We start from the raw sequence: 24,886 nt of genomic DNA, 5'->3' as shown, positions 1-24,886 counted from the left end.
CAAATAGGATTTTTAATAAAAACAATTAAGTTTAAAAAGAAGGAAGATAACCAAGGTAATTTTACTCAGCTATATTTACTCCCGATTTAGAGAAAAAAAAAAAGGCCCGGGTGCTGCAAAGAAAAAAAAAGTGAACCACAAACGCTTACAGTAGAATTTTAAAACAATCGCTTGGATAAAAGAATCTTATGGAACGTGAAGTAGAAAAAAAGTGAAACCACTATCAGACCTGCCTATTTTCTCACCAGTGTACAAGAAAATCCTAAAAGCAGTATGAAGTCACTGCCTAAAACCGGTCATGGGATGTAACCAAGAACAATTTAGGCATTTGCTAATCTAGACAGAAACCTTTTCTGGATGCTAGTGTCAAATCACAAGTTTTGTCTCTCAGAAGCTCGACAATGCTGGAAAGCATTTTCCCCGGGGCTCGGGAGGGCAGGGGCGGAAGGGGGGGTGACTTTGCAGCTCGCACCTGTGCCATCCGAAGCATACAGCCCGCCTGCTCCCTGCGCTGGGCATTCTCCCGGCCATCTCTGGCTTTACCGCCCAGCGCCGCTCCATCCGCTGTCACGGCACAAAGAGCCACGAGCACTAACGCAGGCAGCAGCTCCGTCATGCCGGCGATACCGCAGCGCTCCCTGCTCGCAGCGCCCAACACGGGCGGAGCCGCCTCCTCCCGCAGCACCGGCAGCAGCCCGAGGGAGACGGCTGCAGCTCGGGGGCTCCTCCGGCGCCTCCGCCAGCCCGAGGGCGGCCGCCCCACCGGGACCGCGGGAGCGCCCGGCGCCGCTCGCCCGGGGCGGCTCCTGCAGCTCCCGGCCCGCAGCAGCAAAGCACCGCCTCGCCCTCCGCCATCGGCGGGCGGCAGCGCCCCCGGCACCGCTGAGGGAGGCCGAGGAACCGGGCGGACGCTCATTCCGCGCTGCTCAGCACCGGGCGGGCGGCCAGACGGAGGCTGCGCCCCTCCAGCGTCGCCGTCCCGCGCGGGAGAGGCGCCGGCAGCTGCCCGCGCACAGCCCCGCGCGACCGCCTGGCACGCCAGCCACTCATGTGCCGCGTCGGCCGTTGCGTCATACGCCGCGCCAGCAGCACGGCCTGCCGGGAGTTGTAGTCTCGGGCTGACAGCCACAGCTCCGTCCCCCGGGAGCCACCGGCAGCTGCAGTCCCTCCTGGGCATCAAACGGGTCCTTCGCCCCACGGCGGGGAAGCACCTGAGGCAGCACCGCTCCTCCCGAATGCCCTCTCTTTTTCCCTCCAACTCTTTTTACTTTTTTCACTCGGTTTTTTTTTTCACCACTTCCCTTCCTTCTTGCTCTCCTGCTTCCTTTCCTTTCCTTTCCTTTCCTTTCCTTTCCTTTCCTTTCCTTTCCTTTCCTTTCCTTTCCTTTCCTTTCCTTTCCTTTCCTTTCCTTTCCTTTCCTTTCCTTTCCTTTCCTTTCCTTTCCTTTCCTTTCCTTTCCTTTCCTTTCCTTTCCTTTCCTTTCCCCTTCCCCTTCCCCTTCCCCTTCCCCTTCCCCTTCCCCTTCCCCTTCCCTTTCCCCTTTCTTGTATTTCTGATCTTGGTTTACATTTCCACCTTTAGAATAAAAAAGCAGCAGTTCTGTGTCACGTACAGCAGTAGAAACTTTCAGGCGACCCGGGAGTAAAAAAAAAAAATCCAAAACGAAAATGATTTAAAGAAAACTATTTATTCCCTGGGAGCCTGAAATTTTCTACTGCTGCACGTGACAAAGAGCTTTTATTCCTTCTTATAGATTGTTGATATTTTATATATATTTATAGTTTATATTGATTCATTATATTAATAACTATATTTAATATGCACCTTATTCAAAAATATACAGAAATTATTTTTTAAATTATTTACCATATCTACTGCTACAACTTATTTTTCCTTATATTTCTAATTTTTATATAAATCTTTAATGTGTTTATGATATATTTCTATACTTATATTTCTACCTTTATATTATTTGTATTTGTAATTTTTACACTAAAACCCCTGCTTTGGCAAAGAAAAAACAAAACCATCCATTATTTTAAACTACCTAATTTTTTTTTATATTTATATTTATCATAATATACAACAAATGATAGATATAGATAGATAGGTATATCACATCAGTATTTATATCTATTTTATATCCATTTCCTCTAATATTTTTCAAAAAATACATGCAGTATTACGTGTATTATATATTGTATCAATTTATGTTATTTTACATTTACAATTTATTATTAATTTTTTATAGATCTCCATGTAGTTGCAATACATTTATATATTTGTATTTTTTTGGGTTGTATTTACATTTATATTCTCTATTCATATATCTATAAACATACACAATACTCTATTAAAATTAGAGTAACTTATCGTAACATATAATGACTTATGTTACATGTTAAATTTTAAAAATGGACCGAATATATAAAAATAAAATTGGGTCATTCCCATTGCTACACATCTATTTCTTTCATTTCAATATAGTTAGAGTCATAATTGCATATTTAAAATCCAATTCCTAAATGAAATGACAAAACAAACAGCATCAAATTCCCACCAATATCTTCCAAAAACATCAAGATACCTCCAACAGCCAAACAGGAGTCAGCGAAAAAACAAAGAACACTCTTTTCAATAACAATTCTCATCACGACAGAAAAATGGAACCAAAATAAAAGAAAATCCTCTAGAAACACACACAGCAAATTACAAAAAGTACTAAAAAAATGTCAAACCAATCTACTAAACTCAAGCCAGTGCCACTCACCCTGAATGACGTTACTAAAAAAAAAAAAAAACCAAAATTCTACCTCTACACTAACTCAAAGAATAAACAACCCTCTGTAAAAATAACTTTAAAACCTGAACTAATTAACAAAATGGAAAAACATCTCAACCACTAAAAACTAAGAAATTAACTACCCAAAATTAATAAATACTTTAAAAACCCACCATATAAATACCCATGTTCCCAAAAAACCCCCTGATAAACAATACTCAAATACATTAAAAGACAACAACAATAATAACAAAAAAAAAAAAGAAAATAAAGAAACCAACAACGAGAATAATACCAAAAAACAGATAAACTTAAATCTGCAACAAAAAAATAATTCCCAACTGAATAAACCCATAGTGCCTCAAGCTATCAAAATAAAAATACCACCTAGATACAAACACAAAGACTAAAGACAAACGTAACCATAAACAATGTCCCCCAAATTACCCGTAACCATAAAACATACACTACAATCAAACAAACCAAACAAATAAAAGCCCTGGAAGACGATAAACACACATGCAATTATCGAGATTAAAAACCCACTGCTATGAACGACACGACGCCACCCCAAGCCCCCCAAAACAAACACTACACACTCACGCTAATAAAAGCCACCGCAACACAATTAAAATCCGAACCGCTGCTTCACGCTACGACCCGTAAAATCCATTGCGCGCCCTTCTAAACATAACACCCTGGGGAAAAAAAAATCAGACTACAAAACCCAATCCGAAACAAACCATTATCATCCCTACCGGCACCGAGAACCGTGTCCACTCAGGAAGAACCCCATATCCCTTAGCGGACAGCCGCTGCAAACCGAACCCAGCGATGCAATCAACGCCTCCAAAGCGCCTCCGAGCCACGGCACCGCCGAACTTGGAGCGGCCGAACCCCGCGCTCGCTGCCGGCCCCGGACGGAGCGCGGCTCCCGGCAGGAAAGCGGCTCCTGCGACGGCCGCTCCGGCACGCGGGGCCGGCGCCGTCCCGGGGAGCCCTGCCCGCTGCCCCTGCCCGACGGGGCCGGCACCGGGCCCGGGGCTACCGGCGGCGCCCGAGCCCCGCGCCCGGAGCGGACGGAGCGGCCGGCACCGCCCGGGCCGGCACAGCAGCGCCCGCGCCGCCTCTGCCGCCCTTGGCCGGCCCGGCCCGGCTCCGCTCGGCTCCGCACGGCTCGCACCGGCGCGGCTCCGCCACTGCCGCCCTCGGCCAGCCCAGCCGCGCCGAATCCCCCGTGCGCCCCGGCAGCTGCCCGGGCCGTGCCAGCAGCGCTCCCGAGCGGGAACGTTCCGGGCCGGGAACGTTCCGCGCTGGGCCGCGGGCACGAGAAGCGCCCTCCTATGCAGCGGCACAGCCCCATTGCAGCCCTGCAAACGCTGCCAGAGCTGTGGCTTCCCCCAACCCAACCCTGAAACTTACGCCGCAGGCAGGGCTCACCTCACTTCAACAAGGGCAAAGAAATGCCTTCTCCCCTAAAATTTCACCCCCTAGGAGAGCAGAAAAGAAGGGGCGCTCCCCAAATGAAAGCCTTCGACTGATGGGAAAGGGCGATTTCGACCTCCATTTCAAACCCTTGAAAAGGAGGGACACCAGGGCTCTCCCCTCCATTTAAACCTTATGATGATGAAAATGGGGTGGGCTGCCTTCAAATCAAACCCATAACACCACAAGAATACTTTTCCCATTCCCCTTAGAATAGAACGCAGGGATTCCCTGTCACCTCCAGGATACCCCTAACACCCTGGAAAGGGCAGCTTTTCCTGCAATCAACACCCTTAAAATCACAAGTGAAGAGGGATCCCCTCAGGTCAAAAGCAGACAATAAAAGAAGAACAGCTGCTTCCTTCTCCATAATTCCTTTTGTGCTCATCAGCTCCATTTTTGTTCCTGGGGATCCGGGGAGGGACTGGCAAGATGAAATTCCAAAGGGGAAGGACAAAATTCCCCGCCCCAAACCCATACAGGCTCACCTGTTCGGCTGCTGCTCCCCGGCACAAAGATTCGTCCCTCGGCACCTCCTTTAAGCGATGCTCCACGTACCCAAGCGCGGATCCAGGTGTTGCCCCAGACCCTGTGGGAAGCTCCCGCAGTCCTTCCATGAGACAGCGCCGGGAGCGCCCCATAAACCCCTCCACTCAGCAGCTCCATGCAAAAGGGAGCTGAGGCAAAGCCTTCCCCTAAAACAGCCTCGCCCCGGCAGGAGCTGGCCCCTCATCATCCTCACACTCACACCTGGGCTGCTCCGAGACCCCATCATCCTCACACTCACACCTGGGCTGCTCCGAGCCCCCATCATCCCCACACTCACACCTGGTGCTGCTCTGACACCCCCATCAAATGCCTTTGCCATTTTCATTCAAATTGCCAGCCCCGCAGTCCACTTCCCAGCCCCACAGAGATTTCAGCCGCACCCCAAGAGGTGCCATCACAGCCGCAGGCAATATTCTAGCATCGACGGGGTTTTCAGGCGCGAGCTTGCCGCCCCCTTTCCCCACTCTACACATCCTGTTCTACTATTAGCGGCAATACCCAGCCCCTGCATCCATGTCACAGGCCTACAGTGATCTCGGCGCAAGAACAATACACTGCCTTTACCAGCCCTAAGGTTGCTGTCATGTGTTAAGCTGCAATCCCAGGCCCACAGTGATTAAGACCAGGCCCAGTGATTTCAGCTCTTGACCCACAAGCTTTATTTTACTGCCAGCTCTCTTCTTCCAGCTCCAGCTCTGTGTTTCTCCAGCTTCAAATGGCAGCATCTGGCTCTTGGCTCCAGCTGGGCAACAATTCAGCTCTGGCACGAGCCTCTGGAAGCCCACCCCACCATCCATATGCTGCAGTGATTTTAGCTCCCACCGAGCAGTCCCCAGTCACTTTGCACACCCCTGCATAAGTCGTCCTGGATGCCCACGGCCCCGTTCACAGGTCTAGTGCCTTTGCCATTTTCATTCAAATTGCCAGCCCCGCAGTCCACTTCCCAGCCCCACAGAGATTTCAGCCGCACCCCAAGAGGTGCCATCACAGGCGCAGGCAATATTCTAGCATCGACGGGGTTTTCAGGCGCGAGCTTGCCGCCCCCTTTCCCCACTCCACACATCCTGTTCTACTATTAGCGGCAATACCCAGCCCCTGCGTCCATGTCACAGGCCTACAGTGATCTCGGCGCAAGAACAATACACTGCCTTTACCAGCCCTAAGGTTGCTGTCATGTGTTAAGCTGCAATCCCAGGCCCACAATGATTAAGACCAGGCCCAGTGATTTCAGCTCTTGACCCACAAGCTTTATTTTACTGCCAGCTCTCTTCTTCCAGCTCCAGCTCTGTGTTTCTCCAGCTTCAAATGGCAGCATCTGGCTCTTGGCTCCAGCTGGGCAACAATTCAGCTCTGGCACAAGCCTCTGGAAGCCCACCCCACCATCCATACGCTAGCCCTGCAGTGATTTTAGCTCCCACCGAGCAGTCCCCAGTCACTTTGCACACCCCTGCATAAGTCGTCCTGGATGCCCACGGCCCCGTTCACAGGTCTAGTGCCTTTGCCATTTTCATTCAAATTGCCAGCCCCGCAGTCCACTTCCCAGCCCCACAGAGATTTCAGCCGCACCCCAAGAGGTGCCATCACAGCCGCAGGCAATATTCTAGCATCGACGGGGTTTTCAGGCGCGAGCTTGCCGCCCCCTTTCCCCACTCCACACATCCTGTTCTACTATTAGCGGCAATACCCAGCCCCTGCGTCCATGTCACAGGCCTACAGTGATCTCGGCGCAAGAACAATACACTGCCTTTACCAGCCCTAAGGTTGCTGTCATGTGTTAAGCTGCAATCCCAGGCCCACAATGATTAAGACCAGGCCCAGTGATTTCAGCTCTTGACCCACAAGCTTTATTTTACTGCCAGCTCTCTTCTTCCAGCTCCAGCTCTGTGTTTCTCCAGCTTCAAATGGCAGCATCTGGCTCTTGGCTCCAGCTTGGCAACAATTCAGCTCTGGCACGAGCCTCTGGAAGCCCACCCCACCATCCATATGCTAGCCCTGCAGTGATTTTAGCTCCCACCGAGCAGTCCCCAGTCACTTTGCACACCCCTGCATAAGTCGTCCTGGATGCCCACGGCCCCGTTCACAGGTCTAGTGCCTTTGCCATTTTCATTCAAATTGCCAGCCCCGCAGTCCACTTCCCAGCCCCACAGAGATTTCAGCCGCACCCCAAGAGGTGCCATCACAGGCGCAGGCAATATTCTAGCATCGACGGGGTTTTCAGGCGCGAGCTTGCCGCCCCCTTTCCCCACTCCACACATCCTGTTCTACTATTAGCGGCAATACCCAGCCCCTGCGTCCATGTCACAGGCCTACAGTGATCTCGGCGCAAGAACAATACACTGCCTTTACCAGCCCTAAGGTTGCTGTCATGTGTTAAGCTGCAATGCCAGTCCCACAGTGATTAAGACCAGGCCCAGTGATTTCAGCTCTTGACCCACAAGCTTTATTTTACTGCCAGCTCTCTTCTTCCAGCTCCAGCTCTGTGTTTCTCCAGCTTCAAATGGCAGCATCTGGCTCTTGGCTCCAGCTGGGCAACAATTCAGCTCTGGCACGAGCCTCTGGAAGCCCACCCCACCATCCATACGCTAGCCCTGCAGTGATTTTAGCTCCCACCGAGCAGTCCCCAGTCACTTTGCACACCCCTGCATAAGTCGTCCTGGATGCCCACGGCCCCGTTCACAGGTCTAGTGCCTTTGCCATTTTCATTCAAATTGCCAGCCCCGCAGTCCACTTCCCGGCCCCACAGAGATTTCAGCCGCACCCCAAGAGGTGCCATCACAGGCGCAGGCAATATTCTAGCATCGACGGGGTTTTCAGGCGCGAGCTTGCCGCCCCCTTTCCCCACTCCACACATCCTGTTCTACTATTAGCGGCAATACCCAGCCCCTGCATCCATGTCACAGGCCTACAGTGACCTCGGCGCAAGAACAATACACTGCCTTTACCAGCCCTAAGGTTGCTGTCATGTGTTAAGCTGCAATGCCAGTCCCACAGTGATTAAGACCAGGCCCAGTGATTTCAGCTCTTGACCCACAAGCTTTATTTTACTGCCAGCTCTCTTCTTCCAGCTCCAGCTCTGTGTTTCTCCAGCTTCAAATGGCAGCATCTGGCTCTTGGCTCCAGCTGGGCAACAATTCAGCTCTGGCACGAGCCTCTGGAAGCCCACCCCACCATCCATACGCTAGCCCTGCAGTGATTTTAGCTCCCACCGAGCAGTCCCCAGTCACTTTGCACACCCCTGCATAAGTCGTCCTGGATGCCCACGGCCCCGTTCACAGGTCTAGTGCCTTTGCCATTTTCATTCAGATTGCCAGCCCCGCAGTCCACTTCCCAGCCCCACAGAGATTTCAGCCGCACCCCAAGAGGTGCCATCACAGGCGCAGGCAATATTCTAGCATCGACGGGGTTTTCAGGCGCGAGCTTGCCGCCCCCTTTCCCCACTCCACACATCCTGTTCTACTATTAGCGGCAATACCCAGCCCCTGCATCCATGTCACAGGCCTACAGTGACCTCGGCGCAAGAACAATACACTGCCTTTACCAGCCCTAAGGTTGCTGTCATGTGTTAAGCTGCAATGCCAGTCCCACAGTGATTAAGACCAGGCCCAGTGATTTCAGCTCTTGACCCACAAGCTTTATTTTACTGCCAGCTCTCTTCTTCCAGCTCCAGCTCTGTGTTTCTCCAGCTTCAAATGGCAGCATCTGGCTCTTGGCTCCAGCTGGGCAACAATTCAGCTCTGGCACGAGCCTCTGGAAGCCCACCCCACCATCCATACGCTAGCCCTGCAGTGATTTTAGCTCCCACCGAGCAGTCCCCAGTCACTTTGCACACCCCTGCATAAGTCGTCCTGGATGCCCACGGCCCCGTTCACAGGTCTAGTGCCTTTGCCATTTTCATTCAAATTGCCAGCCCCGCAGTCCACTTCCCAGCCCCACAGAGATTTCAGCCGCACCCCAAGAGGTGCCATCACAGGCGCAGGCAATATTCTAGCATCGACGGGGTTTTCAGGCGCGAGCTTGCCGCCCCCTTTCCCCACTCCACACATCCTGTTCTACTATTAGCGGCAATACCCAGCCCCTGCATCCATGTCACAGGCCTACAGTGACCTCGGCGCAAGAACAATACACTGCCTTTACCAGCCCTAAGGTTGCTGTCATGTGTTAAGCTGCAATGCCAGTCCCACAGTGATTAAGACCAGGCCCAGTGATTTCAGCTCTTGACCCACAAGCTTTATTTTACTGCCAGCTCTCTTCTTCCAGCTCCAGCTCTGTGTTTCTCCAGCTTCAAATGGCAGCATCTGGCTCTTGGCTCCAGCTGGGCAACAATTCAGCTCTGGCACGAGCCTCTGGAAGCCCACCCCACCATCCATACGCTAGCCCTGCAGTGATTTTAGCTCCCACCGAGCAGTCCCCAGTCACTTTGCACACCCCTGCATAAGTCGTCCTGGATGCCCACGGCCCCGTTCACAGGTCTAGTGCCTTTGCCATTTTCATTCAAATTGCCAGCCCCGCAGTCCACTTCCCGGCCCCACAGAGATTTCAGCCGCACCCCAAGAGGTGCCATCACAGGCGCAGGCAATATTCTAGCATCGACGGGGTTTTCAGGCGCGAGCTTGCCGCCCCCTTTCCCCACTCCACACATCCTGTTCTACTATTAGCGGCAATACCCAGCCCCTGCATCCATGTCACAGGCCTACAGTGACCTCGGCGCAAGAACAATACACTGCCTTTACCAGCCCTAAGGTTGCTGTCATGTGTTAAGCTGCAATGCCAGTCCCACAGTGATTAAGACCAGGCCCAGTGATTTCAGCTCTTGACCCACAAGCTTTATTTTACTGCCAGCTCTCTTCTTCCAGCTCCAGCTCTGTGTTTCTCCAGCTTCAAATGGCAGCATCTGGCTCTTGGCTCCAGCTGGGCAACAATTCAGCTCTGGCACGAGCCTCTGGAAGCCCACCCCACCATCCATACGCTAGCCCTGCAGTGATTTTAGCTCCCACCGAGCAGTCCCCAGTCACTTTGCACACCCCTGCATAAGTCGTCCTGGATGCCCACGGCCCCGTTCACAGGTCTAGTGCCTTTGCCATTTTCATTCAAATTGCCAGCCCCGCAGTCCACTTCCCGGCCCCACAGAGATTTCAGCCGCACCCCAAGAGGTGCCATCACAGGCGCAGGCAATATTCTAGCATCGACGGGGTTTTCAGGCGCGAGCTTGCCGCCCCCTTTCCCCACTCCACACATCCTGTTCTACTATTAGCGGCAATACCCAGCCCCTGCATCCATGTCACAGGCCTACAGTGACCTCGGCGCAAGAACAATACACTGCCTTTACCAGCCCTAAGGTTGCTGTCATGTGTTAAGCTGCAATGCCAGTCCCACAGTGATTAAGACCAGGCCCAGTGATTTCAGCTCTTGACCCACAAGCTTTATTTTACTGCCAGCTCTCTTCTTCCAGCTCCAGCTCTGTGTTTCTCCAGCTTCAAATGGCAGCATCTGGCTCTTGGCTCCAGCTGGGCAACAATTCAGCTCTGGCACGAGCCTCTGGAAGCCCACCCCACCATCCATACGCTAGCCCTGCAGTGATTTTAGCTCCCACCGAGCAGTCCCCAGTCACTTTGCACACCCCTGCATAAGTCGTCCTGGATGCCCACGGCCCCGTTCACAGGTCTAGTGCCTTTGCCATTTTCATTCAAATTGCCAGCCCCGCAGTCCACTTCCCGGCCCCACAGAGATTTCAGCCGCACCCCAAGAGGTGCCATCACAGGCGCAGGCAATATTCTAGCATCGACGGGGTTTTCAGGCGCGAGCTTGCCGCCCCCTTTCCCCACTCCACACATCCTGTTCTACTATTAGCGGCAATACCCAGCCCCTGCATCCATGTCACAGGCCTACAGTGACCTCGGCGCAAGAACAATACACTGCCTTTACCAGCCCTAAGGTTGCTGTCATGTGTTAAGCTGCAATGCCAGTCCCACAGTGATTAAGACCAGGCCCAGTGATTTCAGCTCTTGACCCACAAGCTTTATTTTACTGCCAGCTCTCTTCTTCCAGCTCCAGCTCTGTGTTTCTCCAGCTTCAAATGGCAGCATCTGGCTCTTGGCTCCAGCTGGGCAACAATTCAGCTCTGGCACGAGCCTCTGGAAGCCCACCCCACCATCCATATGCTAGCCCTGCAGTGATTTTAGCTCCCACCGAGCAGTCCCCAGTCACTTTGCACACCCCTGCATAAGTCATCCTGGATGCCCACGGCCCCGTTCACAGGTCTAGTGCCTTTGCCATTTTCATTCAAATTGCCAGCCCCGCAGTCCACTTCCCAGCCCCACAGAGATTTCAGCCGCACCCCAAGAGGTGCCATCACAGGCGCAGGCAATATTCTAGCATCGACGGGGTTTTCAGGCGCGAGCTTGCCGCCCCCTTTCCCCACTCCACACATCCTGTTCTACTATTAGCGGCAATACCCAGCCCCTGCCTCCATGTCACAGGCCTACAGTGACCTCGGCGCAAGAACAATACACTGCCTTTACCAGCCCTAAGGTTGCTGCCATGTGTTAAGCTGCAATGCCAGTCCCACAGTGATTAAGACCAGGCCCAGTGATTTCAGCTCTTGACCCACAAGCTTTATTTTACTGCCAGCTCTCTTCTTCCAGCTCCAGCTCTGTGTTTCTCCAGCTTCAAATGGCAGCATCTGGCTCTTGGCTCCAGCTGGGCAACAATTCAGCTCTGGCACGAGCCTCTGGAAGCCCACCCCACCATCCATATGCTAGCCCTGCAGTGATTTTAGCTCCCACCGAGCAGTCCCCAGTCACTTTGCACACCCCTGCATAAGTCGCCCTGGATGCCCACGGCCCCGTTCACAGGTCTAGTGCCTTTGCCATTTTCATTCAAATTGCCAGCCCCGCAGTCCACTTCCCAGCCCCACAGAGATTTCAGCCGCACCCCAAGAGGTGCCATCACAGGCGCAGGCAATATTCTAGCATCGACGGGGTTTTCAGGCGCAAGCTTGCCGCCCCCTTTCCCCACTCCACACATCCTGTTCTACTATTAGCGGCAATACCCAGCCCCTGCCTCCATGTCACAGGCCTACAGTGACCTCGGCGCAAGAACAATACACTGCCTTTACCAGCCCTAAGGTTGCTGCCATGTGTTAAGCTGCAATGCCAGTCCCACAGTGATTAAGACCAGGCCCAGTGATTTCAGCTCTTGACCCACAAGCTTTATTTTACTGCCAGCTCTCTTCTTCCAGCTCCAGCTCTGTGTTTCTCCAGCTTCAAATGGCAGCATCTGGCTCTTGGCTCCAGCTGGGCAACAATTCAGCTCTGGCACGAGCCTCTGGAAGCCCACCCCACCATCCATATGCTAGCCCTGCAGTGATTTTAGCTCCCACCGAGCAGTCCCCAGTCACTTTGCACACCCCTGCATAAGTCGTCCTGGATGCCCACGGCCCCGTTCACAGGTCTAGTGCCTTTGCCATTTTCATTCAAATTGCCAGCCCCGCAGTCCACTTCCCAGCCCCACAGAGATTTCAGCCGCACCCCAAGAGGTGCCATCACAGGCGCAGGCAATATTCTAGCATCGACGGGGTTTTCAGGCGCGAGCTTGCCGCCCCCTTTCCCCACTCCACACATCCTGTTCTACTATTAGCGGCAATACCCAGCCCCTGCATCCATGTCACAGGCCTACAGTGACCTCGGCGCAAGAACAATACACTGCCTTTACCAGCCCTAAGGTTGCTGCCATGTGTTAAGCTGCAATGCCAGTCCCACAGTGATTAAGACCAGGCCCAGTGATTTCAGCTCTTGACCCACAAGCTTTATTTTACTGCCAGCTCTCTTCTTCCAGCTCCAGCTCTGTGTTTCTCCAGCTTCAAATGGCAGCATCTGGCTCTTGGCTCCAGCTGGGCAACAATTCAGCTCTGGCACGAGCCTCTGGAAGCCCACCCCACCATCCATATGCTAGCCCTGCAGTGATTTTAGCTCCCACCGAGCAGTCCCCAGTCACTTTGCACACCCCTGCATAAGTCATCCTGGATGCCCACGGCCCCGTTCACAGGTCTAGTGCCTTTGCCATTTTCATTCAAATTGCCAGCCCCACAGTCCACTTCCCAGCCCCACAGAGATTTCAGCCGCACCCCAAGAGGTGCCATCACAGGCACAGGCAATATTCTAGCATCGACGGGGTTTTCAGGCGCGAGCTTGCCGCCCCCTTTCCCCACTCCACACATCCTGTTCTACTATTAGCGGCAATACCCAGCCCCTGCCTCCATGTCACAGGCCTACAGTGACCTCGGCGCAAGAACAATACACTGCCTTTACCAGCCCTAAGGTTGATGTCATGTGTTAAGCTGCAATGCCAGTCCCACAGTGATTAAGACCAGGCCCAGTGATTTCAGCTCTTGACCCACAAGCTTTATTTTATCGTCTTTGTGCCAGCCCTATAGTTCCCGTGTTGTGTGCAGACCCGATCCCAGTCCCACAATGATAAGACCAGACCCGGTGATTCCAGCCCTTTCAGTTCTTGACCCACAAGCTTTATTTTACTGCCAGCTCTCTTCTTCCAGCTCTGTGTCCCATTCCGCGTTTAGTCCTGAGATCCACAGTGTGTATCCCTTGCAGCAATGACTGTTTCTGCAGCACTGCAGTCCCCACCCCGTCCCCAGTGATTTCAACTCCAGTCCCACAAGCTTTATTTAACTGCCAGCTCTTCTCTTGCACTTCCTGCTCAACATCTTCACAGTAGTGCCACACGATACTACTTGTGCTTCTCAGGACAGGATCTTTGTTTTAGCTCTAGTTCTTGAGCTCAGATCACAGCCCTCACAGCAATTTCAATTCCAACCATGCAGTTCACCTCCCCACTCCACAATCCCTATCCCAGCCCCACAGAGGTTTTACATCAAACCCTACCATATTTCTGTCTCCTCCAGCTCTGCTGCCTCAGCTCCAGCTCCTCAGCTTCCTACTGGCTGCAGCTAAAAGCTGCTCATGCTTCTCACTGCACCTTGGGGCTGTTGATAAGGCCACAAATCAGTTACTGCCATCATTACAATTTCAGTATCTCTAGAAGCTGTCCCATCCACCCACCCAGCCCTAAGTGGCAACCCTAAGTGGCATCCCAACTCTGGGGACACTGGAAGCCTGAAGCTCAACATCCACCCTCCCCCTCACCCTGGCTCTCAGCCCAGCACCTGCACAAAGGCCCCCTCACCTCCCCTCAGGCAGCTCCGGGGGCTGGGAACAGCCACTGGACTCCTGCCCCCCCATCCCAAAAGGCACTCTTGGGCTGGTTCTTGAGCCCTAGAACCCTCTGAGTCCCCACACCCTCAGCCCCTCGTTGGTAGCATAGGGCAGGGGCTAGGAACCCCCAGGCATAACCTGCAGGCCCTGTGCTGCAGCTCCATGCCTTCCTCCCATGGCATTTATCTAGCCTCAGCATTTCCACCCCTCCACATTGTTTTGGGCCTGACTCATGCCAAAATCATTATTCCACGCCCTGGGGTTTCATGTCCCCACTGCTCTCACAACTGGTGTTTCAGCCCCAGTCCCACAACCCTTACCGAATTAACATGAGATATCTAGTAAAGAAAACAAATCAAACCAAAAAGATGTATTAAAACAGGCAATACTAAAATAACACAATTAAGAAAAAAAACATTACAAGTAAAAAGAAAATAAAGTAATAAAAATACAAAAAGCAAGCTTTATTCCTCGTATTCTAAACATTTCTTTAAATCCAGAAACCGCGAAGCAGCTACTTCCCAGCCCCCAGTGACAGCAGGCGGCGCCCCCCCCCACCGCGCCACTCCAGGCCCCACACAAGCCGCCGGCTACCCGAGCCACGCAGGGCGCGGCAGAAAGAACTGGACACGGCCGGCCCCAGATACTACCGCAGGCGTCGCGCCCGTGCTCACCGGCGCTCCCCGGATCAGCTGCCGCGGGGGTCCCGTCATGGCGCAGCGCCGCTCCTCGGACCGCGCATCCGCAGCTCCCGTCGCTCCCAGCTTCACCGCCGAACTGACGCCACTGCCGCCCCAACGCCCGCTATTTATGCCCCACGGGCGGACAGCCAGCCAATCACAACCCGAAGCAGCGCCTGCCGGCTCCACCAATCCCAGCCCGCCCATTCCCGCCGCGCTCGGATCCGCGACTCCCCGCGGTCCCCTCAAGCGCTGCTCCAGCCGCCGCCATTGCTGCGGCCGCGTCCGCCCGCTCCCCGCCGCCTGCCCGTTTCCCTGGACCAGAACCTGATCCCGACCAGGACCTGAACTGGAAGCTCCCGGCCGCCCTTCCCGTCCGCAACAGCGCCTACCGAGGCAGCGGCAGCGGGGACGCTGCTCCGCCGGCTCCCAAAGCGGCGGTGGCGGGAGCGGCGCCTCAGGCGTACGGGCGAGCGGGGCCAGTCTGAGGCGGCGAGCCGCGACTGAGCGGGCTGAGATTGGCGGGACCGCCTCCGGTTTGAAAGGGCGGCTGTGATTGGACAGGGCGGACGGAGAAAGGCGGGCCGTGATTGGCAGGCTTAGGAGCCGTCAGGCTGCGGCCCGTGGGAGCGTGGGGCGGAGCTCGGCCTGCCCGAAGGGCTCGCAGGCGGCGGCGGCGGCGGCGGCGGCGGCGGCGGCGGCGGCGGCGGCGGCGGCGGCGGCGGCGGCGGCGGCGGCGGCGGCGGCGGCGGCGGCGGCGGCGGCGGCGGCGGCGGCGGCGGCGGCGGCGGCGGCGGCGGCGGCGGCGGCGGCGGCGGCGGCGGCGGCGGCAACCCCCGTCCCCTTCTCCCGTGCCCAGGTCCTGGCGAAAGGACCCCCGCAGAGCCCCTACCGGAGCGCCCCAACGGCACTCGGGGCAGGAGGCGGAGAGGAGTGTAGCCCGGGAGGGGTTCCGGGTCGTCTTTGCGACAGCAGGGCGGACTAGGGAGCGGCGGCGATTTGGTGAGGAGAGGGCTCGGGAGCGGGGAGGGCGTGCAGCGCTTCTGCGGGGACTTGGCCTGCCCCGCCTGGCCGAGATCAGCACCCTGGCCAAAGTTAAGTGCCCGCGTCCCCCTGCCCGCCCTCCGCCTGCTGCGGGCCCGCTGCTCACCCTCGTCGTCGGATGTTATAGATGATAAAACAATACTGGCTTTCACATTCATAGATTAGCTTTTTGCATTACAAGTATTTTGATGTGGTAAAACTTATTCTTACTTTGAACTGCTTTGTATAGTGTAATATGCCAGTTTATGTATGCACTGTATATTTCATATGAATAGTAGCATGATAAATATATGGTAGGCTTTAGCAAAATGTTAAAATAGAAACTAAAATACTTCTATGTAACTAACTCAGAAAATGGTGTAAAGCAATTATTCTGCTTCTTATAACTGCAGACTGCCCCTACCAAGTGATAAGATAATAGTGACACAAAAAGAGCTTAAGCATCCAGGAAGGATTTATCGACTCTTACCAGTGTTATCAGGGAGTGTGAAGCAACAGGATAAAACTACAGGAAGAAATAAAATATGTAGACCTAATTTACAGAACGTTCTGCAGACAAGTCAGAGGTTAAAACCAAACAAGAGAGTTCCTGGAACATCAAAAAGTCAAAGGAATGTTTGAATAATGTGTAAGTTAATGAATATGCCTGTAACCTCAGCAATGTAACAGTATATAGTGAACATGTTTTTAAGCTACCTCTGTGCTCTTTGGCTGTGTGCTAAAAGCATCCCAGTGCTGGATTATTTTGTCCTTTTATCCTTTATTAAAATTTTAAAAATTATAAAGAGTGAACTCTGTTTATCACATCAGTGAAGCTTAAGCTGATCTGCATCCAGGTGTTTTGGGACCTGCTGGGGCAGGCCATTGAGGTAAGCGTGGGGCTACCGCAGTGGAGGCCAAGTATTTCAACACAATAGCATAATCAGCAACGTTAATTAATTTTGTATTCTTCATGCAAGCCTCAGCCTAAAGAACGCTACCAGCCTCTACTAGGATTAATAATACGCATAGTAAGTGTTACTAGTATTAATATTTAGGTAAGAACTGTTAGTGTTAACACTGGCAGTCAGTGTGTTAGCTGGTGTTTACTGTGAAGCTCTGCTCTCCCACAGTATAACAAGGTCCTGAAGCTGTCCTCAGGTGCAGAGTTAGGTGAGCACTGCTGTCCTTACCACGATCCCCCGATGGAGCCACGCTCCAGAGACGGGCAGCAGTGACTCTGCAGACGCCTTCCCAAGGTGACAGAGCTCGCCCTCCTTCCCATCTGCAGTCAGGGGATGTGAAGGCAACCATTGCTGTCCTCGGCTTCATCATCTCCAGTGCAGCCAAGCACAGTATAGACAATGAGTCTGTCAAGTGAGCTGCAGCAGCTGGGACTGCCCAAAGGCAGGGGAAGCCCTCAGGGTGGCACCATCAGCCAGACCTGCTGGGATGTTGCTGACAGTTCCCAGCCCTGCCTTCTTCACACCCAGATGGAGGGCAGGCTGCCTGCTGTGCTGTCCTCCATCACCTCCCTTCTGTACCATCAGTCCCTGGGGGCTCCTCAGGTGCTTTGGTGAGGTTTGGCAGCTGCAGGTCTGGTGTGAGCAGAGGGATTCTTCTCTTCTCTCCCCTCATGAGCAAAGCATGCCAGCCAGCTGTGCTGTTTTACATGTGACTGACCCACAAAATTGCAGGAGACTGAGGACTCATAACAGGTGCAGGACAGGTTCAAAAGCAACTTGGGACAAAACCTCTGTCTTTGTCAGTCCAAAGGGACAGCAGAGCTCACATCTGCTCACAATAATCCTCTGGGGAGTAGAGCAATGTCTGTATGGAAAGATGACTGGGGGTAAAATCAGTGGAAACCGAGAAGTTACATTTGTATCCTAACAGGAGCTATAATGGGACAGAAATTTTAGGGTAAAATACAGGTGCTGTTCCCAGGATGGAGCTGGGTTAGCATGCTCCACGATGATTCCCCATGCAACCATAAGGACCTGCTAAGGGTGGTGGAGTGGAGTGGGGCACCACAACCAGGCTCTGCCAAAATCTTTGCAGGGGCAGCAACTCCATGGTAATTTGAAGCTTATTAATTGCATAGCAAGGGCTATTTGGCATATGTAGGAACACTTTCCAACCTAGCGTCTGAAGACCAATTTAGAGGAGGCGCCTCTAAGTCGAAAGCCAGCCAGACCTTATGTTCTTAGCACCATTCATTTAGAAGAAATCCTGTGACATTTGCAAATTTAAGAGGTGACACCCCCATTCAGACCATGGCTCCTGGGTGCGTACAATAGCTCTTTTCAACAGCAAGGAAATCTGCATGCCCTAGTGTCTCAAGGTCACTTCACCTGAGAGTCCAGAGACCCAAATCCAGCCAGAGTCCTAGTTCCCAAAAAACTTCTGCTATAAGAAATCCTTCAAAGTGTGCAATTCTAGGAGTGGAAATCCTACAGGAAACACGAGGCTTCAGGCTGCAAATGGGATCTCTTTTCCACACAATGGAAAACTCAGCAAGCCCTTCTGGCAAGACCAGTTCACAGGAGGCCCACAATTCTCAAGGGCCAGGCTTGAGAGATCCGACTCCATGGAAGCTTTAATCTGAAAAAAATCCTGTGATGTTGGTACTTTTAAAAGGCAGAATGGCACATTTAGACCTTGGCTGATGCTTTGGAGAGTGATTCTTTTACACAGTAAATAATGATTTCATTCCAATGTCTGTAGGTCACTTTGGAAACAGCCCCTGAAACCCAAGACCAAGAAGAGCCATACTTCATGACAGCTGCCATCTGGGAGGAATCCTATGACATTTGTGATTCAAGAAATTGAACCCAAAATTTCAACAGCTGATATGCAGATGCAAAAGACTGCTGTTTTCCTGAGATAAGAAATACTCCAAACCTAACATTCTGAAGGAGTTCAGAATACACACCCAGGACTGCCATACCCCCCAAAGCGCTACCTCCTGGCAGATTGTCTCTATGGTAAACCCTGTCACACTAGAAATGTTAGGAAGCAGAACCCAAACTACAGCACAAGCACCTGTAAGGAAAAAGTACCTCTGTTCATGAGATAGAACCCTTTCTGTTCCCTTCAGCCCCTGCAGCTGTTCTCATGCTTTCAGGGCACTTGATTGGTTCATTCCTAGATAAAACTTATGTCTTTATTTTCAAAGCTATTACCCATCTCTAGTCAGAGTTTCCTACATTCCTGTATACAAATAAGTGGATAGAGAGAGGGTTTCTTTCCAAATGAATTTAGAGATAAATTCCTTTGCTTTGCCAATACCTATAAAAATGAAAACCTTGAACGATTTTAGTATTCTACACCCATCCCTCCCTGTGAAATTTATGGCAGTTTTGGGTCCCTCTGGGAGACGACATCCAGCATGTCATGCTGGACTGTTCTAGAGAGTAATTTTCAAATGTAAGCTTAGCAAAGTTTGAATTGACTTGAACAGAGATAAAAACTACAAGTGAACACCTACACTTGCCTACAAAGAGCTAACAAGCCCCTGGCAGCTGCCAGCATCAAAGCACAGCGGATGTCTCTAATACAGGGTAAGGATAACAATATCACCTTCTGTTCTCTCCAGCTTCTTTTCCCTGCAGTCATATTTTGCTTCTTATGATTTTTTTAGTCTCTGTATCTTCTTGGACAGCACCGAGCCCGACGACAAGGATACGAGAGTCTTTCCCTGCCGGACGGAGAGAACCAGGAAAAAAGTTAAAATAAGAACAGGGCAGTTTGAAATTCATACTTGCAACGAGAGGCAGCGCCTAACCAACAGAACAAAAGTAAACAAAGCACGACACCTCCCTGGGGACAGAAGACTTAAAAACTCTCCAGGATTTACAATTCTAGCGACCAACCCCTTCAGGACAGCAGCCAAGTGTCACATGGGGTGGTGCTGCACCAAAGAACCATCTGAGAGGTTCCAAAGAGTGAAATGCACAATATTTTGCAAAGACAAAAAATCCTGCAAAATAACAAAAATACAATAGATGTAAACTACAGGGCAAGAGTACAAGTGTTACCTTTGGCAGCTGGAACCATCCAGGTGAGCACCTGATAACTGGATCCTCACCAGAGTTTGAACCCTTCAGGACACAGAAGGGTTTTCCCCAGAAATTTCACAGACTGAGTTTTGACAGAAGCACGCTCGCCGGATCCTCAGAAACGTCACCCATTCTCCAGGTGTCTGGAGAGAACTGCAAATGGCTCTCACGTAGCTGGAGCTGGTTCTGTAAGGTCTCAGGTTCAATTTCACCAGATGGAACTGAATTGGGCAACTCCCAGTGGGACAGAAGGAACCCAAAGCTTGTTTTACCCAAACCTTGGGTAAGCACAGCTCCAGCAAATACTGAGGAAACAGACATAACAGGGTAAAAATAATAAAACTATTGCTTTTTCTTTAATCTTGCCTTTTTTTTTTTTTTATTCAGATGAGCAAAACAATGAAGGAGAAGGTGAAAAACTCACCATTACTGAACATTTCATCATCTGTAAGCTGAGCATCCTTAGCATAGAGGACTCCAGAGTTAAAATTCACTGATCCCTGGGAAATAAAACCAAATATATGACAAACAGTCAAACAGAAGGCATAAAAATTTGTTTCCTCTACGGACTTTCAAGTATGTATCTTTGTATATATCCTACACATTACAACATACACTTTATACCATCTCCTAATATATAATAATTTACCTTTAAACTTTGATAGTATAATGTGGAGAAATGGCTCCATGACAGAGGTCACGCAGACATTCGCTCGTTAGCCGACCAGGAGCTGGGAAAGTACCGAACACAGGTATTTTTGAGTTTTGCACCTGCAAGACAGCGTGTGCCTGGGCCTAGCTGGGTAGGATAACAAGTAGACAGAGAGACGTGGGAAATAGGGAATGTAGGCCCAAAGGAATGAGGAAGAGTTGATGGTATAGTTTAACCGATAGATCGCTTGGCTTACAGAATATTCATAAGCTTATTATGTGCTATATAAGTGTCTGATACTCTCTGCAATAAACATAGCTTGCTGATCTCATATTGAGTGTCCGAGTCTTCCCTCACCCAAGAGTATAGCATAAAATTATTAACTAAAATTGGTGATCTATTATTATTAAGTTGTGCTTAAAGTTATTTTTGCTGTCATGTTCAAAACAATTTTTTTTTTTTTACTGTAATGAATGAGCAATTGATTTCAAAGTCATCACAAGCCCATCAAAAAAACAAAGCTCTATTCACCGGGCAGGTCTGTGAGCTAGAGGGTAGTTAGGCTTGTACTTACCTCTTGCTCTTCATGAACCAATAAATCCTGTAAGCAAAACCAGGATCTTTAGCCCACTCCTATTAAAGATTCTACAAGGATGATGGTTTGATTTGTGTTTAGAAGTTTAGATTTAAAATGGCCAGTCCAATGGATAAATAAAGACAGTTGAAGTAGTATTACTTTACTCTTATTATTATTATTGTTGGTATTAGTATTATCAGCTACTGGAAGAAACAAACCAGTAGTATCTATACTTAATTACTTCTATTTCCGGAAAACAATAAAGAAAAAGAACCAAACCAAAAAAAGTCACTTCCTACCTTTTGTATCTCAGGATGATGAATTTCTCTTGGGCACTTCTCCAATTTATCAAGACTCATAGCACTGAAAGGCAAACAAAACAGTGCTTTATAGAAGGCCAATTGCATGTTTCAAGGCTGAACCACCAACTGATTGCCGTGACAGCAGTTACAACATGAATCAGTCCAAGGGCCTCTCTTAAATGGAATGGAATGTTTTGTGGAACTGCCATTTCTTTCCCAAAATACTAACTTCCAACACTTCCTAAACTTATTTTGCATTTTAAAAACAGAAATTAGTAAGACTCTGTGTGGACATCAGGTTTATTTCCTTCTAATGCACAGAGCTCTGTTCCATCATCCTTCACTTTGGCTCTACACAGAATCATGGTGAGCTTTTTAGGAGTGCTCAATAATCAATTCTATTTCTTTTCCTAGTTCTCTCTCTTCTTCAATAATTAAAGGCAAGTCAAATGAAAAATAACAAGTTCAGCATCAGAGTCACACTTTTCCCCTTTGTCTGCTCAAGAACAGGCTTTAAATCCACTTATTGCTGCCTTCAACGATTCAGACTTGCAAAACCATTCTTACATGTTTTACAGGTTTATCATAAAACCCACAGAACACAAGCTCTGAATTACAGGAAAAGGTACACAGGCAAATATCTAAACTGATTACTTATTTGAAAACACATACCTTAATTCAGATTTCACCCAGAATGTTTCTGTGGGACACTAAGGGAGACATATTTTGTGAGTACCCTGTAAACGAGAAAAGCTAGCATAGATTACAGGACATACCCACTTTTTCTGCATATTCAAATAGAATTATTAATAAAAACAATTAAGTTTAAAAAGAAGGAAGATAACCAAGGAAATTTTACTCAGCTATATTTACTCCCGATTTAGAGAAAAAAAAAAAAGGCCCGGGTTCTGCAAAGAAAAAAAAAGTGAACCACAAACGCTTACAGTAGAATTTTAAAACAATCGCTTGGATAAAAGAATCTTATGGAACGTGAAGTAGAAAAAAAGTGAAACCACTATCAGACCTGCCTATTTTCTCACCAGTGTACAAGAAAACCCTAAAAGCAGTATGAAGTCACTGCCTAAAACCGGTCATGGGATGTAACCAAGAACAATTTAGGCATTTGCTAATCTAGACAGAAACCTTTTCTGGATGCTAGTGTCAAATCACAAGTTTTGTCTCTCAGAAGCTCGACAATGCTGGAAAGCATTTTCCCTGGGGCTCGGGAGGGCAGGGGCGGAAGGGGGGGTGGCTTTGCAGCTCGCACCTGTGCCATCCGAAGCATACAGCCCGCCTGCTCCCTGCGCTGGGCATTCTCCCGGCCATCTCTGGCTTTACCGCCCAGCGCCGCTCCATCCGCTGTCACGGCACAAAGAGCCACGAGCACTAACGCAGGCAGCAGCCCCGCCATGCCGGCGATACCGCAGCGCTCCCTGCTCGCAGCGCCCAACACGCGGCGGAGCCGCCTCCGCCCGCAGCACCGGCAGCAGCCCGAGGGAGACGGCTGCAGCTCGGGGGCTCCTCCGGCGCCTCCGCCAGCCCGAGGGCGGCCGCCCCACCGGGACCACGGGAGCGCCCGGCGCCGCTCGCCCGGGGCGGCTCCCGCAGCTCCCGGCCCGCGGCAGCAAAGCACCGCCTCGCCCTCCGCCATCGGCGGGCGGCAGCGCCCCCGCCCCCGGCACCGCTGAGGGAGGCCGAGGAACCGGGCGGACGCTCCTTCCGCGCTGCTCAGCTCCGGGCGGGCGGCCAGACGGAGGCTGCGCCCCTCCAGCGTCGCCGTCCCGCGCGGGAGAGGCGCCGGCAGCTGCCCGCGCACAGCCCCGCGCGACCGCCTGGCACGCCAGCCACTCATGTGCCGCGTCGGCCGTTGCGTCACACGCCGCGCCGGCAGCACGGCCTGCCGGGAGTTGTAGTCTCGGGCTGACAGCCACAGCTCCGTCCCCCGGGAGCCACCGGGAGCTGCAGTCCCACCTGGGCATCAAACGGGTCCTTCGCCCCACGGCGGGGAAGGACCTGAGGCAGCACCGCTCCTCCCGAATGCCCTCTCTTTTTCCCTCCAACTCTTTTTACTTTTTTCACTCGGTTTTTTTTTTTCACCACTTCCCTTCCTTCTTGCTCTCCTGCTTCCTTTCCTTTCCTTTCCTTTTCCCTTCCCCTTTCTTGTATTTCTAATCTTGGTTTACCTTTCCACCTTTAGAATAAAAAAGCAGCAGTTCTGCGTCACGTACAGCAGTAGAAACTTTCAGGCTACCCGGGAGTAAAAAAAAAAACTCCAAAACGAAAATGATTTAAAGAAAACTATTTATTCCCTGGGAGCCTGAAATTTTCTACTGCTGCACGTGACACAGAGCTTTTATTCCTTCTTATAGATAGTTGATATTTTATATAAATTTATAGTTTATATTGATGCATTATATTAATAACTATATATAATATGCACCTTATTCAAAAAATATACGGGAATTATTTTTTAAATTATTTACCATATCTACTGCTACAACTTATTTTTCCTTATATTTCTAATTTTTATATAAATCTTTAATGTGTTTATGATATATTTCTATGCTTGTATTTCTACCTTTATATTATTTGTATTTGTAATTTTTACACGAAAACCCCTGCTTTGGCAAAGAAAAAACAAAACCATCCATTATTTTAAACTACCTAAATTTTTTTTATATTTATATTTATCATAATATACAACAAATGATAGATATAGATAGATAGATACATACATCACATCCATATTTATATCTATTTTATATCCATTTCCTATAATATATTTAATAAAATATATGCAGTATTACGTGTATTATATACTTTACAATTCATGTTATTTTACATTTACAATTTATTATTAATTCTTTATATATCTGCATATAGTTGCAATACATTTATATATTTGTATTTTTGTTTGGGTTGTATTTACATTTATATTCTCTATTCATATATCTATAAACATACACAATACTCTATGAAAATTAGAGGAACTTATTGTAACATATAATGACTTATGTTACATGTTAAATTTTAAAAATTGACCGAATATATAAAAATAAAATTGGCCCATTCCCATTGCTACACATCTATTTCTTTTGTTTCAATATAGTTAGAGTCATAATTGCATATTTAAAATCCAATTCCTAAATGAAATGACAGAACAAACAGCATCAAATTCCCCCCAATATCTTCCAAAAACATCAAGAGACCTCCAACAGCCAAACAAGTGTCAGCAAAAAAACAAAGAACACTCTTTTCAATAACAATTCTCATCACGACAGAAAAATGGAACCAAAATAAAAGAAAATCCTCTAGAAACACACACAGCAAATTACAAAAAGTACTAAAAAAATGTCAAACCAATCTACTAAACTCAAGCCAGTGCCACTCACCCTGAACGACGTTACTAAAAAAAAATAAAAAACAACAAAATTCTACCTCTACACTAACTCAAAGAATAAACAATCCTCTGTAAAAATAACTTTAAAACCTGAACTAATTAACAAAATGGAAAAACATCTCAACCACTAAAAACTAAGAAATTAAC

General features: G+C 49.9%; 3 long non-coding RNA genes across 4 annotated transcripts in view; all 3 read right to left on the bottom strand.

The window, feature by feature from the left end:
• The window catches only part of LOC131083341 (uncharacterized), a 38,495-nt gene that overhangs the window by 3,906 nt on the left and 9,703 nt on the right, over window positions 1-24,886 (bottom strand). The window lies entirely within an intron of this gene.
• On the bottom strand, window positions 16,950-19,986 carry LOC131083344 (uncharacterized). 2 transcript variants are annotated; one of them, XR_009114425.1, is made up of 3 exons: window positions 19,788-19,986; window positions 19,330-19,447; window positions 16,950-18,351 (listed from the first exon to the last, which is right to left on the bottom strand). It is a non-coding gene; the product is annotated as an uncharacterized LOC131083344 (long non-coding RNA). The 2 variants fall into 2 exon arrangements; XR_009114426.1 differs by having other exon boundaries at window positions 16,953-17,577; window positions 19,788-19,982.
• On the bottom strand, window positions 20,064-22,892 carry LOC131083342 (uncharacterized). Its single transcript, XR_009114421.1, has 3 exons — window positions 22,607-22,892; window positions 22,012-22,076; window positions 20,064-21,400 (listed from the first exon to the last, which is right to left on the bottom strand). It is a non-coding gene; the product is annotated as an uncharacterized LOC131083342 (long non-coding RNA).

This window comes from Melospiza georgiana, chromosome 5 (assembly GCF_028018845.1).
Source record: "Melospiza georgiana isolate bMelGeo1 chromosome 5, bMelGeo1.pri, whole genome shotgun sequence".
Taxonomy (NCBI): Eukaryota; Metazoa; Chordata; class Aves; order Passeriformes; family Passerellidae; genus Melospiza; species Melospiza georgiana.
This window is presented reverse-complemented; position numbering and strand designations above follow the sequence as displayed.